A 6,000-nucleotide genomic window follows, 5' to 3' on the forward strand; every position below is an offset into this window, starting at 1 on the left:
CACGAGGCTGTCTGGTCCCAGTTCATAAATATGTTCAAAAGTGGACTCACTACCTTCCTCCCAACACCACTTTTTTGCCTTTTCCCCCTCTCTGGGCAAAAGGCTCTTCATCTGCTCTTTGTTCGGGATCCAGGAAGACACTGCCCACTCCTGAGTGGACGGGGGGGAGGGACAGAGCAGAATCCACTAAATCCACAAGGAAGCTTGTTGCTGCGTGATTCATCTTCTTGATACGGGCAATGCCTTTGATTTCAGAAGGGTGTGTGTACATGTGTATGTGTGTGTCTGTCTATCTGGTGTGTCTTTCTGTCTGCCTGTCTCCTCAGTGTGGAAATGAGAAGTAAGTCCTCGTTGTTATAGCCATCTTTAACTAACTTTAATCTTTATAGAGACTTTCCAATTGGGCTGCCATTTCTACTTTCAGGGCATTTAAAATGCATTGTTTCCCAGATAACTGGAGTATGTGGCTTTTCTGCTAACCAAAGTACCGAAGGCTTTACTTTCTATTCCCCCTTCTCCTCCTCCTCCTTCTGCCTCTTCTTTCTCCATCCTCCTCTAACGGTTCCTCCCCCTCCCCCCTTTATTGGCTCATTGGTAGAGGAACAGAAATGTTAAAATCAATATGAGAATAAATTGCCACATGGTCTTTATTGTGGAGGCAAGGTTTCTACAGAAACTCCTTGTAATCAGAAAAGAGGGAAGATGAGATTAAACTGATTAAACTGAGAAAGTCAAAAAAAGGACAACTTGAAAGATTAGCTCTCCAACGCCAGAAAAGCGTAATCCTCCATGCATGCTAAGTGGAGCTGTCCTCCTCGCTATCAGCCCCTTCATCGGGTGACCTTCGGTTGCATTAGCACAGAGCTACTTGATCCAAGGCAAGTACTGGAAATTGAAAAGCCAGAATGCCAGTGATTACAGCAGGTATCAATATTATTGTAATGATGCTTGGTTATCATTAGGGAACTTAATTACTTAGAGAGAGTGAGAAGGCCAGAAAGTAAAGCATCAAGCCACAGCTGTAGTCAGCATCTAGATCAGAACTGATATTTGAGAACTGTCTCAAGTTTAGATTCAAAGGCAGTCAAAAAGTGAGAGGAAGTAGACCTGTTTGAAGAAGACCGCCATGGGCATAGTATGCTTCCATAGCAACAGGTTGGCCACTAAAATGCAAGATGGGGTTATTAACCATTGGAACACCTGTCACAATATCTGCCACATAGCAGGAATTCCATAAATATAGAAAGAATAAATGAATAAACAAAACCAATAAACGAACTGAACTTACTCTGGTGGCATGGAAAAAGGGATTAATTCTATTAAAAATAAAGATGCAAAAATATCAAATTTTGAGTATTGATCTCAAACAACTCAATTCCATTTTTTTCTTTTCTTTTCCTATTTTTCCTTTGCTTTTTTTTTTTTTTTGAGGAAGATTAGCCCTGAGCTAACATCAGCCTCTAATCCTCCTCTTTTTGCTGAGGAAGAGTGGCCCTAAGCTAACATCTGTGCCCATTTTCCTCTATTTTATATGTGGGACACCTGCCACAGCATGACTTATAAATGGTGTGTAAGTCTGCACCCGGGATCCAAACCTGCAAACCCTGGGCTGCCAAAGTGGAGTACACATACTTAACCACTATGCTAACAGGCCGGCCCCCTCAACTCCTTTTTAATACAGAGCTCTTCTTGGATCCCAACCTCCTTTTAACTGCCTTCCCAACTCAATCTCCCTCTCTCTCTCCCCCTGCCTTTTCGTTTTCCATAGAGGTTTACAGTTCTTAGCCTGGTTGTTGTGACGTTATAATTGTGAAATGCAGAGTTCAAACTGGGCACATGTTTTATTTTAACTCTGACCCCTGAATAGAAACACAGAGCATTTCTGAACACTCTGGGCCTGTGGTTGTGCTGAGCCAAGCCAGAATTAGCCCCAATTACTGACCCACAAATAGACCTGACCCAGCCCGACCCACCTCCGTCAGAGGGCTGTGGAAAATTCGTATTTCTAAATTTATTGAATCCGATTTATTTATTTTTGAGTAGGCACAAAAGCCAAAGTAAACTTCAAACTGCATTTGAATGAAGTTTTGCATTCAGTTGGTTATGCCATCAGCAAACTTTTTCCTGCTGAACTCACCACTAAGCCAGTTATTTCTTTGGCCCATTCAAAGATGAAAAAAAGAATTGAAAACATCTGAAAAGGGAAAACAAGTTTGGAGAAGGGAATGTGGACAAGTTAAGGTTAGAATGGAGTGTTTTGAAAACTCTGTAAACCATGCAGATTAATTTAGACTCAGTCACATTGCAGAGAGGCAGGGCCTATGTTCATTCCTCGCCACTTACTCCTATTTACTGTTTGGTAAACAGTGCTCTAACGCATGCTGAGATTGTCCATGATGGTTTCTTATAGAAAAGCAGGTAAAGAGTCCTAATTAAGGCACCCTTCTTTGGATAAGAGATGGAAAGTATAGGGGGTGAATACTTTTCATGCTACCCAGGATGAATGCTTTTAAAGACCACAACCCAAATCTGACTACAGGGTTTCTTTTGTTGTGCCAGCTCACTATCCATGCTGGGGATGCTCGGGCATCTCCATGCCTGGGAGCTGAAGCTAATTCTCCTTGACCTCAAGGAGAAGAGGAAAATCTTGCTTTAGGACAAAGTTTGCCTCCTTAACTCTTCATTTCCTGTCCCAGGATTAACCTATTCCAATGTTGATTGAATGTAGGTACATTTTTTCCCTCCATGGAAAGTCCCACTCTGTAGAGAACCTAGTCCCAAGACGATAATCCCATTGGTGGAAATGCGTTTTCAGAATCCCAGACACCAATATTCCTGTGTTGCCTTTGTTAGATCTGTAGTGCATGTCAGAGTCCTGGTTGCACATTAGTCACCTGAGAAGATGTTGATAAATACCTCCCTTCCTCTCAATGTCTGATTTGGTTGATTTAGAACAAGGCCCTAGTTTTCTTCCTCTTGACTATTATAAATCCTAGGGTGATGAGGTCAGTTGGTCCATGCTTCCTGATTCCTCTACATTGCTAACCAGCCTATTTGGTTTCTGTTTTTGAGAGCACAATGTCCAGAGAAGCAATGCTCCCCCTTGCATCTGCCATCTCTAAGTCTACAGTCTCTACAGCCCTGGCAGTACATTAAAATATCCTGGTGAGGTTTTAAAATGTAAGGCTGCTTGGCCTACTCCACGATGTTTAATTGGTTTTGAGTGGAGCTTAAGAATCAGCTTTTTTCTTTTTTTTAAGTGAAACCCTCAAGGGCCCTGAACACAAGTTGTTAAATGAGTTTGAAAACCACAGCTACCCTCAAGGCCTTGCCAATTTAAAAAAAAATGGTTAATTATTATTTTTTGGTTTTAACAGCATAAGAAAGCATGAGGAGCAAAGCTTGGGCCTAGACAAGATGGGAGATGGAATTGAGAGTTTCACATTAGTTGGAATTCTTGAAAGGCCACTTTTTCCATGAACTGGTGAGACACAAAAATCTGCCAACAGGTAAAGGAAGCTTGGCTGTCTGAACTTATTCAATATTAGTCCAATGATCTCCAAGACTCATGTGCTGGTCTATATGGCAAAGGCGATGGGCAAAACTGAAAATGACTTTGATGTTTTCCTTTTTCACACTATCCTCGACGGTTTCATTAGTAACCTGGCACTAACATCACAAAATGAGTTGGAAAATGCACTTTTCTTTTTGAGTGGAAGCATTTATACATGATTGGAATAATTTTTTTCTTTCTTGTATGCTTGACAGATTAGCATTTAAAGCTCTTGGATCTTAGGTTATTTCCTTTTTGGGAGGTGCACTGTAATCCATTGATTCTATTTACTGCTATAGGACTGTTAAAATTTACTAAGTTTTTCTTGAGACATGTTTCATAAGTAATATTTTTGAGCAATCAGGAAACCACTTGCTGACTCAAAAAGCTCACTAACTTTTGTGGATTCCAGAATCATACCACTTCTACCATGATATGCGTCAGCAAAATGCCTTTTGATGCCTGTGAAGATGGGGTGCAGCCTCTGAAACCTCTATAATAGCCACTGCATAAAACCCTAATGTCTTCATAACTGTTTACCTGCAGAAATGGCAATAACACTAGACATATGGCCTTCTCCTCGTGGTATGTTGATTCCACATTTCAAGTCTAATGTGTGCCCATCACATCCAGGATCGTAGCTGTAAGGGAGAAAATATAGTTTCTATCTTTGTAGGTTTTGGACTTAATTAATAATAATTCTTCAAGATTGCTAGACATATGATCAACATATAAAGGTCAATTGTGATTCTAACAACAGCAATGAAAATCAGAAAATATAATTTACAAAAGTAATAGCATGTACCATGGCATCAAAAATATAAAGTAACTGGGAATTAATCCTTTAAAATGTATGCATACCCTTTTTGTAGGAAAGAATAATGTTTTATTGAAAGATAACAGAAAATGCCAAAATAAATGAAGCAGTATGCTGTGTTCATTAATAGCAAGTGTTAATATCCTAAAGATATCAATTTGCCCCATATGTCATACAATTCAAATTTTAACATAAAAAAATCAAATTTAGCTACAAATTTGATAGAATTTCATGCAAAGTCTCAGAACTATTTTGCAGGGAATTTGAAGTTAGCTTAAAATTTATATGGGCAATCAAAGATTTGAGAATACCCAAAAAATGTTGAAGAAGAACCAGGTAGAGGAGCTTGCCCTACCAAATATCAAAATGTGTTATAAAACTATGGTAGGACTATGTGTTATTGCCATAAGGAGAGACAAATACACTAGTGGAACAGGGAACACAAATATAAATATGTATACATAGAAACTTATTTGTGGCAGAGTTGACCTTTGAGATCAGCGGGGAAAAGATGAGCAATAAAATAAGTGGCACTGAGATAATTGGTTATTAATGTGAGAAAAAAACTAACTAAAGGGGCTGGTCCACTGGCATAGGGATTAAGTTCACACATCACACTTTGGCAGCCCAGGGTTCGCCAGTTTGGATCCTGGGTGCAGACCTACACACCACTCATCAAGCCATGCTGTGGCAGCATCCCACATATAAAATAGAGGAAGATGGGCACAGATGTTAGCTCAGGGCTAATCTTCCTCAAAAAATAAATAAATTCCTACTGTTTAAAAAAAACAAAACCCAACTTAAATTAGTACCACATCTTACTCCTCAACCAAAATCAATTCCAGGTTGCTTAAAGACCTGAAATGCAAAAAGCAAATCATGAAAGTTTTCAAAGAAAATATGGAACAATATCTTTATCACTACAGGGTGTGAGAGCATTTCTGAACAAGATACAAAAAAGCAGAAACCATAAAAAAGGAAATTGATAAATTTGACAACATCAAACCTAAAAACTTTATATCCAAAGATCCATAAATAAAGGGAAATGATAAGCTATAAGCTGGGATAAGATATTTGCAGCAAATGTGGCTGAAAAAGCTTTACTACTGAGAATATTTGAACAAATTTTACAAAGCAGTAAGAGATAGATAAACAAATAAGCCAGAAGAAAATAAGCCAAACAAATAAATAGATATTTCACATAAGAATGAGAATGAGCAACATACAAAATGTTTAAACTCACTATGGTTAGGGAAAGGCAAATGAACACCATGAGACAATTTCACAGTCATCAATGTAACAAAGATTAACATGTCTAATATTATTAGGGGTTGGCAAAGATGTGGAGAAATGAAACATTTCTAACTCTGATGTGTGGGTATAAATGAACGCAACCACCTTGGAAAACCAGTTGGAGACTTTCTGGAAAGTTGAACACAGTCCTACTTTTCATCAAGTAATGACACTCCTAGATACATACCCAAAGGAAACTCTCCCATGTCCGCACAAGGAGGCATATACAAAAATGCTCCTAGCAGGATTATTTGTAATGTAAAAATTTGAGAACAATTCAAATACCCACCAACAGAAAAATAAATAAACAATAGTATGTTTATATACTGTCAACTTC

The sequence above is a fragment of the Equus asinus genome, chromosome 1 (genome assembly GCF_041296235.1).
Source record: "Equus asinus isolate D_3611 breed Donkey chromosome 1, EquAss-T2T_v2, whole genome shotgun sequence".
Classification (NCBI taxonomy): domain Eukaryota; kingdom Metazoa; phylum Chordata; class Mammalia; order Perissodactyla; family Equidae; genus Equus; species Equus asinus.